This window comes from Canis aureus, chromosome 22 (assembly GCF_053574225.1).
Source record: "Canis aureus isolate CA01 chromosome 22, VMU_Caureus_v.1.0, whole genome shotgun sequence".
NCBI lineage: Eukaryota > Metazoa > Chordata > Mammalia > Carnivora > Canidae > Canis > Canis aureus.
This window is the reverse complement of record NC_135632.1, coordinates 35,601,799-35,616,290: the sequence shown is the minus strand read 5'-3', so window position 1 is coordinate 35,616,290 and position 14,492 is coordinate 35,601,799. Positions and strand designations below refer to the sequence as shown.

Genomic DNA, 14,492 nt, shown 5'->3' with positions numbered 1-14,492 from the left:
GTAATAAGGAGTGGAGGCAGAGTTTAAATTCAGATCAGACTGACTTCAAACTGTCTACCCCCTTCATCGTTCTGCTGATCTGATCACTATGCTAAGAGCCTAGGATCATAGAAATTGAAAAAGAGGATGCCTGGGTGGTTCAGTGGTTTGGCGCCTGCCGTTGGCCCAGGGCGTGATCCTGGAGTCCCGGGATCGAGTCCCACGTCGGGATCCCAGTGTGGAGCCTGCTTCTCCCTCTGCCTGTGTCTCTGCACCTCTTTCTCTCTCTGTTTATATCATGAATAAATAAATAAAAATCTTAAAAAAAAGAAATTGAAAAAAACTTCTCTACTCATCTCATTTTACAATGGGAACATGAAGTCAAGATATGGGAAGACATCTGGTTTTGTGAAAGCAAAGATATTGACATGCGTCTTTCTTGAATGAAAAATAAATAAATTTTTAAAATAAATGTTTAAGCATGTAAATTTGAGAAATTATAACTTAAATTTTGAATATGTATTTATTTCCCTTTTTTGAAAATCTTAATTCTACAATTTATTTTTCAGCATTAGAAGTCCAGTTTTCTCCAAAATATATCTCATTTATCTTTCTGTAAAATATCACTGGGCACTGTCATGCTGGACATGAGTATAATATTTGGAAGACATGTTAGCTTTTTATTGCCGTGTAACAAATCCCCACAAATTTAGCAACTTAAAACAATATGGATTTATTATCTCACAGTTTCTATGGGTAAGGAGACCAGACAAAGATTGTGGCACTCTGTTCAGGGTGCCACAAGGCTGCAGTCTTGGTGAGGGCCATTTCTTTCTGGAATTCTGGATTCCCTTCCAAGCTCACATAGTTTTGGGCAGAATTCAGCTCTGTGATTGTAGGATTGAGGTCCCTGGTTTCTTGCAGGTTGTCCTCCAGAGACCAGAGGGTATAGCCACAGTCCTGGCTGTGTGGCTCTCACAGATATTATCTTATTTGGTTTGGGCTTCTTTGACAAAGTACTATAGCCTGTGTGGCTTATAAACAACAGAAATTACTCAAGTTCTCAAGCCTGGAAGTCTAAAATCAGGATGCCAGCCTAGTTGGATAAAGACCCTCTTCCAGTGTTGCAGATTGCTACCTTCTCCTTATGTCCCCACATGATGTAAAGAGAGCAAGGCTCTCTAATATCTTCTCATAAGGGTGCTAATCCCATTCATGAAGGCTCATTCATGATCATTAGATCATGATCACCCTCATACTCTAATTATTTCCCAAAGACTCTACCTCAAAATATGATTACAATAAGGATGAGATTTCAACCTATGAATTTTGGAGATAGGGGCAACAAATAGTTCATGACAGAGACCCTTTCACAACGCGGCACTTTACTTCTTCAAAGCCCACAGAAGAATCTCTCTGTCCAGTCTGTCATACGAAATGTGGCATAATCATGAGATTGACTGTCTCATCACCTTTGCCATATTCTCTTGGCCAGAAGCAAGTCACAGGCTCTACTTGCACTCCAAGAGGTTGATATAAGGGTATAACTCATTGATGGTCTTCTTAGAATTTTGCTTTCCACGCAAGAGAAAGTTCAGAGGTGAGCAGAAGTTCCAAGGTGGTGTAGAACTAAAAGTGACAGAATGTCCACACCATGTGAACTCAGGACTAATCTGGCCTCATGGGTCTCAGCCTGAGGAACTATTAACAAATAGCTCTGCCCCCTGAAATATGTAATATAATTAGTTTAGGGTAAGTCCTGGGCATCACCTTTTCAAAATTTTGCCATGTGATTCAAATGTGTTTAGTGCTGAGAAATGCTGAGTTAGCCCAACTACTTTATTTTACAGATGAGGAACTTGAAGCCCAGGAAAGCTGTGCCTTCTGAAGTATATATGACCCATTAGTGGTAAAGGCAGGATTAGACTCAGGTTTCCTAGTTATGTCATGTCTTCCTAACCCCGGACAAGATATAACATCTTGTGGAAATTGTCTGATTTGTTGTGTGGGCCTTGAAAGGCAAAAAGGTTTTGAATTATAGTAGATTTGACCAAAGCCACCATAAATTCTCTCTTGTTATGCCACCAACTTCTTAGTACCAATATGGATTTCAGAGAAGGAGCTTTCTGTCACCAGCTTCAAGAGAGAAAACATAAATAAAATTCACTTATTTTTGAAAAGTTGGTATAAAACAATTCCTGGTGTTTGGTGAAATGTATCTTCCATTGTGGCTGAAATCATAAATTATTTGATCCTTATGTAGGATGTTCATTTTCTGACAGGGATGAAATGGGTACCCAGACTGTGTTATTTAGAAAGGCGGCTGTGGGGGTGTCTGGGTTGGCTCAATTGGTTAAGTGTCTGACTCTTTTTTTTTAATTTTTTATATTTATTTATTTATTTATTTATTTATTTATTTATTTATTTATTTATTTTTAAGTGTCTGACTCTTGATTTCAGCTGGGGTTGTGATCTTGGGGTTGTGGGATGGAGCCCCGTGTCAGGCTCATCACAGAATCTGCCTGAGATTCTCTACCTCTCCCTTTTTATCTGACCCTCCCTCTACTTTCTTTTTCTCAAATAAACAAATAAACAAATAAATAAATACAATCTTAAAAAAAATCTGTGTTCTTTTGGCAATATGTTATAGATCTGAAAGAGAAACCCATAACACTTGATGGACTTAGGTCCTGGTTTAGTGGTCAGTGGGTCAGGCCTTTTTCTGGATTTGGTCATGCCTATTTTTAAATGAATTCTTCACTCTGCCTTGCCATTCACCATCTCTTCTATTAACAACTCTTGTCTTTCAGCTGTAATATTCTCTGAGCTTGGGGAATAAAATCCTAGTCAGTAGAGAAAGGAAAGGGACAGACCCCTGCAGAATGAGGAACCTGTTATAATCTTCTGCTCCTTATTTGGCTTTGACAGCACATATCTCCATTTTAAGAAACATTAGAGCCACCAAAGCCCTGGACATGAGCTCCTTCTGGCTCTCAGGCTCATCAAGAGTTATCTGTTCCCTTATTTAACCAGGAAAGTCTTACTGCGTTGTATCAGACAAAGATAATGGGAACCAGAGGGAGTCTGGCACTAGCTTCAAACTATTCCAGGTCAGTGAGAGGGAAGGATATAGCCTGATCTTTTTGCCATTTCCTCACTGGACTAGCCTAGTACTGAAGGTCAGGACCTAGACCAAATGATCCCCTAAGGCTTTCCAGATGGCTATGACAAGGTTGGATATGCATCCAAAATTTCCCATTGAGAAGCCCAAGGATGTGATCATGCATTCAAGATGAACATAACCATACTGAGTTTAATCTAGAGTAAGGAAAAGTATGTTAACTTGTTTTGATTGAAAACTCCTCTAGCTAAGCTGAAACATATCTGCAATTTCTGTAGAGACCTAAATATAAAATTAAAATAGCATGTAATCATGATAATCACCGTGGAAAGACAGCATGAGTTCCCAGAAGCCTAAGGGCAATAGCAATTAATGCTCCTGCAATTTATGCAGGATTTTTTAAAGTGGCAATTTGCTTTCCTCTTCCTTAAGATAAATTGTTACCAGTGACAGAGAAATGCAGCCCTTACTCTAAAGAGACACGTGGCTGCAGCTGTCTGAAGCCAGTTCATAAAACCAGCTCTCTGGACTGATAAGGCACTAGTCATTGGAGGCTACTTCTCAGAAGACTGGGAAATGTACAAATGCCACAGTCTTTCTTCCTATCTATCTTGTAACTAGCATTGCCCTGGATATCTCATTTTATCATGAATCATAAGAACGCAAAAGACTTGGGTGGCATCACTTACCATTTTCCTGCCTTTAGACTGTTATACAGAAATTCTTCAAGGTAGAAGAAAACTAGTCTCATTTGATGACCATATAACAAGGAATTCCATAACCTTTTGATATTACTGATTGGTCAACAATAATATTAACAATAACAACTACATCTTACACAAGAGTAAAATATTTAGCAAACAAGAAATACTTGATAAATTTTGGCAGTTGTGGTTTGGTGATTGCTGATGGTGATGACAGTGATAGTAACAATCATATAACGATGACTTCTTCTTCTGTATTTCAGATTCTTTATTTTACCTATTTTTTCTCATTTCACCCTTATAACAAGCTTACCAGATAAGTATCATTGTCCTAATTTTATAAGGAATGAAGGTAAGGCTAGGGACGTACAAGTAACATGCCCAAAGTCATTCAGTTAATGAGTGGAAGTGGCCAGATTTGGATCCATGTTTGTAGACTTTTTTGTCCATTATCTATTACTTTTATTTACTTTTCAGAAGCAATTTCAATTAGTAGTCTCTTCCATCATTCTGTTCAGTTCTTGATTACCCTAGGGTCCATTATCAAAGGCTAATTTTTTTTCAGCATTTTCATCTGAACTTACTCCAAATTCTGTTACCCTTTCTCATGTCCCTGTGAAGGCACCAGTCACTGTTATAAAACGATCTTTGTGGGATCCCTGGGTGGCGCAGCAGTTTAGCGCCTGCCTTTGGCCCAGGGCGCCATCCTGGAGACCTGGGATCGAATCCCACGTCGGGCTCCCGGTGCATGGAGCCTGCTTCTCCCTCTGCCTATGTCTCTGCCTCTCTCTCTCTCTCTCTCTCTCTGTGTGACTATCATAAAAAAAAATTTAAAAAAATTAAAACGATCTTTGAGGTTCTGTGACTTTGAACCCCAAGGTTAGGTTTCTGTCTCTTGGCTAACAGGTGCCTCAAATGGGAGTATGAGCCTTTGGCTCTCATGACCTTTGGTCCTGTCAAGAATCCCTTCTCATGCAACCTGTGATACTCTGACTTTCATTTATACTGCTGGGCAGTTCCAAAGTAGAGCAACAGGCAAGAGAAAGATAGGTAGGATGGTTTTAGATTTCTTCTAACCTAATGTCATAAGTCTGTGATCACCCTCTATCTTGGATGCACAGAAGGATCCTTACTGATGTCACAGTGGTTAGCATTCTAGAAGGACTGTGCATTCATGGCTGTCCCATATCTATGTTTTTATGGAAGTATGGATGGACTCTTTCCCAGGTGGCTTGAATCTCCTTTCTTCTCTGGGCCGTAGAGTAACTAATGTAACTCCAATCCTACACTTTTTCATCCTTCGTTTGTTTTTCTTATGGGTGACATTGACTTTCTCTTTCTCCTTTTTCTCTCATGTTTCTAACTTTTTAATGATGTTTCTAACTCCATTTTTTACTAATTACCTAAACAAATATTAATCAAGAGGTCTTATTTGCCACATATAAAGTTATCTGTGGAAGGAATCAATATAAATGCCATGGTCCCAGACCTCAGGAGTTTACTTCTAATGACAGAAGGTAGTGTGACAAAGGCTATAGAAACACAGAGAAAAGATGCTCTAAGGCAAAGAACCATGAATCTGGGAAGGCTATAGAAAGAGACAATGCTGGAGCTGATGCTCTGAACAATAAGACCTAAGATTTATGATTTTCGTTGATCCAAAGAGATTCACTCTTCATCTGCCCTTTTATTTTCACAAGATTTGGAATGAAGATTCAATCCAAGTCCAATGGCAGCTTAGAGGCTGTCCTGGAAGGGACCACATTATGTCTAAGTAGGCATGAATGCTCTTATAGGACAAGGGGAACAGTTAACTGACTTGAAAGCATACTGTGTAAGGAGCCACAATGTAGACAAGCCCAAGTTTGCGATGTCATCATGAATTGGGAACTTAGATACACCAGAACTAACCAAAGTTTGATTTCCCATACAGAAAACACTCTTTCCCCTGTATATTAGGTGGTGTAAGGAAAATAGCTTTGGATTGGGAACCAAGAGAGTTGAGTCCTAGTCCTTGGACAAACCATACGATTTGTTTGGCCTGCCATTTCTTGGCTAAACAGGTGAGAAAACCCCTGAAACTCCTAATAGTTGTTATATGCTATGAATTTATAATTTAATTCATCAATGATATGAAATGAAAAGCAGACAAATCATGGCATGGAAAGGTTTGTGAAGTGAGGAATATTGAGCTACACTATTTACTTTGAACTCCAAATTATCATTGAATATATAAAGATACAAATAAAGAATCTTGGAACCCCAAGAAGCAATATAGACAGTGACAAGAGAACCTTGGTAACTGGTAACTATATTACCAATGTATAAAACTACCCCACTAAAGCCAATGAGGGGAAAATGTGCCAACCTAAGTATCTTTGGAAATGAGTTGAGTTTGTAAGACTAAAGAAAGAAAAAAACTACCCTATTTTTTCATGGGGATTCAGGCTAACAATTATGATATTGTCATACAATATATTAGAATAGAAGAATTAATTAAATGGATAGCAGATAGCAGGGGCTAGTTCTTTCATTATTGGAATGAGAGGTTCCAGATAAGCAAGAAGAGGAGGCTAGAATGATCCATATAGCAATGGATTAGAGTTGGGAGCATCAGTATGAACTTATGTTTAGCTTCATATAGATACAGATTTTCACATACATAAATATTTATAGATATGTGTATATACATGAATTAGTATAAACACATTTTTTTTGTTCAGTCAGTTTAAAGGACTCATAGAACAAAATTAACACTCCAATAGAATTAACACTCCAATAACAATAAACACACAAGAACCCAGACCTTGATTTCTAACACTGTTCTCCAAAACAATGAACTAGGGCTATTTGGAGAAATGACTGATTCTATGGGCTTGGAGAGGAGATATACAAGATGAGCTTGGATCATCTTGCAGCATTAGAAAGTAGGAAAGGACTCAAAAAAAAAAAAAAAAAAAGGAAGAAGATACACATATACAGTAACGGGGACATGCCAAAGGGAAAGAAAAGCCAACTAAAAGAGCTCCCAATGGCCAAAATGGGACAACTTGCAGGGAAAAAAATAGAGTGATATTAGACTTTAATTGAGAGTATAAAATAAGTATATATGATTCCAAATGACATAAATTAATTATTGAATAGATTAATAAATAGGTAAGAATTGACAATTCTCCCTCACACGGAATTTCAAATATTTTATGTAGAGCTCCACCTCAAGGAACTAGAGCATAAATCCTTACTCCTTAAATGTAGGCTGCCTAAAAGGACTTTTTTCCAAAATGTACAGCATGCAAAGGGGCGGAAAGAGTAATTTAATTGTGAAGACACCCGACAAACACTACCTTAGCCAGATGGTCAAGGCCAATTCAACATCAATGGTTAAAAATCACATTGCTAGTTTGTATGCTTGATGGGGTTTGATGAAATTAGCATTTTGTCTGTCTGATCTTCTTTTCAGTGGCCCATGAAAATACTTACTATGGGGCAGCCCTGGCGGCCCAGCGCTTTAGTGCTGCCTTCAGCCCAGCCCAGGGTGTGATCCTGGGGACCCAGAATCAAGTGCTGCGTCAAGCTCCCTGCATGGAGCCTGCATGGAGCTTCTTCCTTTGCCTGTGTCTCTGCCTCTCTCTGTCTCTCTGTCTCTCATGAATAAATAAATAAAATCTTTAAAAAATACTATGATAAAAATATCAGACAAATTCTAATAATGGAGTTTCCTACAAAATATTGGACCAGAATTCCTTAAGAGTCTCAAGATCATCTAAACAAAGTCTGAGAAATGACCACCACCAACAGGACCCTAAAGGGATATAATATAAATGTAATGTGGAACTTTGAACAGAAAAAGACTGTGAGGTAAAAACCAAGGAAATGTAACTAAACTATGAGCTTTAGTGAATTATAGTATGTCACTGTTGGTTCATCATTTGAAAAAAGTGTCATATTCATATAAGATGTTAATAATAGGAGAAAGTAATGTGAGGGAAATTGGAACTCTACTATATTCTTAATTTTTCTGTAATCTAAACCAGTTCTAAGAAATATTCTATTAAAAAGAAAAATATGTATAAGAAAAAATACAAGAATATCTCTCATCTCCCTACTCATGGTATAACAGAGCTCCACTGTTCCCTGGCACCTGACATGTTTCAGGGTATAGGAAAAGAAATGTCCACCACTCTAGTTGGAGGGGTACCATGGGGAGGGCAGGTTATTTTCAACCAGTTATATAAGTGAGCGCAGTGATGGTAGGTGAGAGAGACAAAATGCTCAAATGTGAAAACAGATAGACTTCAGTGTTGGACCAAGATGTTTCTGGGCTGCCAAGAGTACCTGGGACAGAGGGTACCAAGCTGCAATTACCCTTGTAGGCAGATGGCTTTTTTGTTATGAAAATAACCACATTCATTCTTCAGTCTCATTGCAAGAGAATGAGGTTGGGTAAAGGATGTATTGCTCTAAATCTTTTCAAATCTCTATTAATTGAATTTCTGATTAGCACACATATTATTCATAATGAGGATCTAGGGAGCAGCTGCAAACACAGCTCGGTTTAATATTCTGTTCCCATGATATTTCCATGTAGGTGGGGCAGTTGGACAGTCATGGAAACAAGCACTGGCATATGTGCCCTCATCCTGATTGCAATTTGTATCAAGTAATGAGATTAATGACCATTTAGCAGAAGGTTTAACATAAATCACAGCGTGTATACTTTCTCAGTTTGCTTCTCATGTATATCTTCATTTGCAGAGTAAACAAATATATTTTCTTCCGGTAATACTTAGAATCATAAGATAGCAGATTCTATGAGAAAATTGAGGCCTAGAGAAGTGATATGACTTTATTAATATCATACAATAGCATGTGAGTTAGTACTTTGCTGTTTATTTATTTATTTTTTTTATATTTAGTTTTTTTTTAATTTATTTTTTATTGGTGTTCAATTTACTAACATACAGAATAACCCCCAGTGCCCGTCACCCATTCACTCCCACCCCCCCGCCCTCCTCCCCTTCTACCACCCCTACTTTGCTGTTTAAAGTGTGATGTGAATCATCTGCAGAACAGGAGCATCAACATCACCTGCCTGTTAAAAATGCAGGGTTTTAGGCCCAATCTCAGACCTACAGCATCAGAAATTTGCATTTTAACAAGCTTCTGTGGTGATTCACATGCAAATAAAGTATAAGACTGCTAGTTTAGAATCTATAATTGTTTCCACTAGATCTTTACATAGTATATGACACTTTGGGCTGCAAGTAATAGCATAAAATATAAATAACATATATAAACAGGGTTATCATAGTTTCCTATAGTGCAAAATCAGAAAAAGGTGATCCCATAATTGATTTCACCAATGACTAAAATTCTTTGTCATCCATCCATTCCATTATTTTTTGTGTTGGATTTGTTGCCTCATTGATATAAAATGGCTGCCATAGCTCATACAGCTGAATCCCAAACACTGGAGTGGGAGAGAGGATGGAAGAAGGAGCCAGAAAACTTTTCCTTACACATTGATCTTACTGTCTGGTGGAAAATCTTTTCCAGATGCCATGGTGTACTTTTCCTTGGGTCTTCTTGGCCAAGTTTTGGTCACATGATCATGCTCTAGCTGGAAGAGAAGCTCAGACAATCTCACCAGGTTTGACAGTGGAAGTTGGTCTCTGCCAATAAGGAAGACAGGTAGGAAATGTGACCAACAGAGTCTGCCCCAACCATGCTGCCTTAAGTTAATGCTGAATATAGACAATCATGGAGTATTCAAGATCTATTTCATTATTACATTCTTTTGGATTAAGGCTTCTCCATGATTAGATACTTAGATCAGAGGATTAGATAGAAGCCTCCTGGACTGCTACTATGTCAAACACTCTACTTTTGTAACCAAATGTAATTCACAACCCCCATTTCTTTATCTTCCCCTAGCTCTACTGGAAGGCTAAAATATCACTTTGATTTGCTATAGTTATGTGACAAACCTCTGCTTAATAAGATGTATGCCGAATTTACTGAGAACAATTTTTTCTTTCATCACAAGGAGAAGGCTTTTGATACTTCCCCCGAACTTCTGACCTAGAATGTGAATGTGATGACTGAAGCAGCAGCATCCATCTTGCAACCTTGTGGATGAAAGCCACACCTAAAGTTAGTGGACTTGGAAAGAGAAGAAAATTGAAACCTTGATGAAATCATAAAACCACTATTGTGACTGTGCTGGCAATTTTGGAGCTGCTTATTACATGGTAAAAAAAATCTTAATTACTTAAGTCAGTATTGATTGGATTTATGATTACATGCTACAGAAAGCAATCCAAACTGGTACAAGTATGTGTCAATGTTCTCTCTTTTTTAAAGATTTTATTTATCTATTCATGAGAGACACAGAGAAAGAGAGGCAGAGACATAAGCAGAGGGAGGAGAAGCAGGCTCCATGCAGGAAGCCCGATGTGGGACTTGATCCTGGGACTCCAGGATCATGACCTGAGCCAAAGGCAGATGCTCAACTGCTGAGCCACCCAGGCATCTCAATATTCTCTTAAGGATAACTAATTTTCCTAGAATACTTTGTGGGGGATTATTGTGTCAGAACAATTTTTATGTAATAGGCATCCTCAAAGAAATTATTATAATCGCTTTTATTTTTCCATCTGCAATATTGATGGACACAAGAGACACACAAAAGTGTGAAGCAGGGCACTTTTCCAAGAGGGTTTTGATGTTGCTGTAACAGTTTCACAATTTTGTTTCTCTTCCTGGAGCTTTTTGTATCTGACATTCTCATCTTGTTGACTAATCACTTACTCCAAGCTGAAGCAATGAATTCCTCCACCTTCAAATGGACTATTAAATGATGCTGCCCAAGACTATGGGGTCTTGTTTACATATTTTTCTCCTTTGCATGATTTAGGATGTATCTTTTTCCTTGGAATATGTAAGATTCCCTTCTCCTTTATTCTTTCTGGGCTCTATTTTAAGGAGGAGAGGTCTTTGTCAAAGACCATGGCTATTGTCCTGTCTTTCGATATTCCCTTCATTTTCTCTCCTACCATTCTCTGCAGTCCTATGAAGAGCAAGACCAAGTATTATTTACTTGCAAATCTGAGTAAGGCTCTCTAAAGAAAGTAGAAGTTCAGGTTCCTGGTGGGATAGAGTCTCTTTGTTCTGACTGGCAGTGGAGAGAGAATCCTGGTAAGAACTGATTTATTGTGCATAACAGAGTAAGGAAAATTTGGAACTCTAAGGGAATATGGGAAGAACATATGTGAACAGCTAAGTCAAGAAGAAGAGAGTGACCAATAAATGACGAGATACTCTAAGACATTATCCCTCTGTAGCAAACTGTATTTTCCAAAAATAACCACAAAATCATTTCTTGTCCCACATGTTTTTTTAGAATCTTGCCACTCTCCTGTTAAGTGGGGGTTGTCTGTGTCTTCCCCTTAAAACTGGTGGGATATTGTGACTTCTCTGGCAAAATAATATAAGAGTTCTGGTGGGTAACTTTAAGGTCAGGTTAGAAATGTGATATAGCTTCTGTCTATTTCTGTGTTTTGGGACAACTTACATTGGAGCCTGGAACTGCTATTTAGGAAGTCTAGCTGCCATTAAGCACAAATGCTTTAAGGCCATGTGGTTAGACCACAAAGAAAGTGACCATCATGAGGAGCTCCAGATGTTCCAGTCCAGGCACAAGACATATGAGTGAAGCCTACAGATGGCTCCCACCTCAGCTTCTGAATCCACCCACACAAAGGGCCAAATGAGAACCACCCAACTGAGTCTATCTCCAGTTAACACTGTAACCATAAGAGGCAATAATATAATAATAATAATAATAATAATAATAATAATAATAATAAAATATGTGATTACTATTTTACATCACTAAATTTTGGGGTAGTTTATTTCAGGCAGGCCTGGAACATATTTCTTGTGATTCTTGAATTATAGTAAAGTCTCATATACTCAGAAAATGCTTGCTATAAGTGAACAGGTATATAAGGTATATAAGAGGAAGGACAGGATACATTGCCTTCATGTTGATGTTTGTCATTAGGATAAACCAGAGATAGCATACTCACATAGAGGAACAGGAGAGATCAAGCCAATAATAAACTTGGTGCAGAAATCATGTGCAATGTGTATCTTTTGCAGGTCCTGGGACTGGGGATTCATCCAAAGGGCTGAGTCTACCCATTTAACTTCTAGGTTATGTCTGATGGCCACTTAGACAAATTTCATGTGAGGTGTGCATAAAATCTACTTCATGATTTTCAGTGCTTCTGCATCATTGAAAGCTCTAAACAGCTTCCCTAGATATTCTTTTTGTCTCCCCCAGTATTAAATCAAAGCAAGATTGTTTGAATGTCTGGGTTTGGGGTGGCCTCTTGAAATATATTGATCTGAGGTAGACTAATCAGCCAGTTGAATTTTAATATCCAGGATGAGGCTTAAATAAAGGGCCTCATGTGATAAGCCGATGCCTTCTCTATATAGCTATGGTTTATTTACTACTTACTATGCTCTAGGCACTATACTAAGATCTTTAGGTGTATTATATTATTTAATCCTCAGTACAACTATAATAAAATATCTTTTAGACATAACCTATAATAGGTAACATGATAATTTATGTATAATACATGTCAAATATAACATTATATATGTATACACAATATCTATATCTTGAAATAAATACTTGCATTGAAACCTGCAAGGTTAACATATATTTTTAAATTTTAATATTTTTTCTGACTTAGATTACTAAATAAAATGTGTCCTGTGAAAAGTTTAAATCAAAATCACACTTAAGGGCAGCCCCAGTGGTGCAGTGGTTTAGCGCCGCCTGCAGCCCAGGGCGTGATCCTGGAGACCCTGCATCGAGTCCCACGTTGGGCTCCCTGCATGGAGTCCGCTTCTCCATCTGCCTGTGTCTATGCCTCTCTCTCTCTCTCTCTCTGTGTGTCTCTATGAATAAATAAATAAAATAAAAAAAATAAAATCACACTTAAAATAAACAGAGATATATGTTAAAAGTGCCTAGGTGTTGAAAAACAAATGATAACAGTCACAATGCATTCTAAACAAAAGTGTTCCTCCTGGAGGAAGATCTCTGTCTCATAAAAGGCATTAGTTGAGATTATAATGAGAAGGGACAACAGGTATTTGAAGACCTATTTATTTATTTATTTTTAAAATTTAAAAAATGTATTTTTAATTTTATTTTGTAAATATTTTATTGATTGATTGATTGATTTAGAGCATGTGTGTGAGAGTGAGCAGGGGGAGGAGCAGAGGGAAAGGGGAAGAATCTCCAGCCAACTCCTGCTCCGATGGCAGAGTACAGAGCCTGACTCAGAGCTTGATACCAAGACCCTGAGACTATGACCTGTGGTGAAATCAAGAATAGGAAGCTCAACTGACTGAGCCATGCAGGCACCATGAAGACCTGCCTCTTTAAATAAGTCTTTAGAGATATAATCTGCTAGTCAGGTTAAGACAAAATAGTGAGGAGGAAACCTCAGCCATTTCAAATGAGTAGACTTGAACTTTTGCCTGTCTGCAATTACTAAGTGTGTATCTTTGGTTAAACTACTTAACCAATCTTAGCCTCATTTAGCCCACTTACCTTACTGAAGGTAGATGTTTTTGCAGGTGTTTAGTTGGGAGCTAGTTGATCTTAGCTTGACAAGACCTGGGTCATTTTCATGACTATAACTCATTTTCTGGCTTTCTAACTCAAAATCTTCAGCAAGTTTCTTTTTCAGAAAGAAAAAAGGGCATTTTTTTTTTAAAAAGATTTTATTTATTGGTTTGAGAGAGAAAGAGAGAGTGAGCAAGTGCACAAGCTGGGGGAGGGTCAGAGGGAGAGGAAGAAGGAGACCTCTTGTGCTGAGCAGGGAGCCCAACTTGGGGCTCGATCCAAGGACTCTGGTTTCATGACCTTAGCAGAAGGCAGACGCTTAACTGACTGAGCCACCCAGGTGCCCCAGGGCATCTTTTTCTCTTATAATTGCTTTTTCAATATACATTCATCTTGAGGCAGATTATTTAGGATGTCTTGATTTATTAAAATTGTATCCTGAGATACATTGAATTTGTGGCACCAATGCTTCTCTTCTCTCCCTGAACAACTGGGACCATCAGTGCCATCCATCCATGTTGTTTGGAATGTGACTGCAGTTCTGCTCACCAAGGAGAGGGGTGTATTTCCCCATTCCTTGATTCTAGGTTCAGCCATGTGACTTGCTTTGGGTCAGCGGCATGTTAGCAGTACTGATTCAAGTGGAAGCTTGACAAAGCACTTAAACAATTGAGTTTACACCTCTGAATTTCTGCCCTTGACATGAGATGGAGAGACATGTCCTTGCCTAGACAAGCCTATTGGGCCCATGAGGAGAATGAGAGACATGAAATAAGGGCCACTCCCAGCCAACCTCAGCTAGAATCAGCAACACCTAGCCAATGCAAAAACTCAAGAGAAATAACAAATAATTGTTCTTTTAAGCCAACCAATTTTGGGGTGGTTTATAACATACTATTACAGAACTGATGCATTTCTTCTTAATTTTATAAATCCATCCCAGTTTGGATAATATATTCTCACACTGGCCATGAAGGACTCCCTGGCAGGGTTTTTCTCCTTTACCTTTCTATTAGCATCTTCTGGTTTCTTGGCA

At 38.3% G+C, this 14,492-nt stretch overlaps 2 long non-coding RNA genes across 5 annotated transcripts in view; one reads left to right on the top strand and one right to left on the bottom strand.

Annotated features, from left to right (window-relative positions):
• LOC144294003 (uncharacterized) overlaps window positions 1–9,971 on the bottom strand; it is a 67,625-nt gene extending 57,654 nt beyond the window's left edge. Inside the window, exons 1-2 of the long non-coding RNA XR_013361387.1 lie at window positions 9,792–9,971; window positions 9,324–9,476 (exon numbers count right to left, since the gene is read on the bottom strand). This is a non-coding gene — a long non-coding RNA (uncharacterized LOC144294003). The remainder of the gene's footprint in view (window positions 1–9,323; window positions 9,477–9,791) is intronic.
• LOC144294002 (uncharacterized) overlaps window positions 4,955–14,492 on the top strand; it is a 70,270-nt gene continuing 60,732 nt past the window's right edge. For 2 of the 4 annotated variants that reach the window (XR_013361383.1, XR_013361386.1), the window contains exons 1-3: window positions 5,700–5,867; window positions 9,361–9,495; window positions 9,851–10,055. This is a non-coding gene — a long non-coding RNA (uncharacterized LOC144294002). Of the gene's footprint in view, window positions 5,032–5,699; window positions 5,868–9,360; window positions 9,496–9,850; window positions 10,056–14,492 lie in introns of those variants that run through there. The other 2 variants (XR_013361384.1, XR_013361385.1) reach the window with 2 other exon arrangements.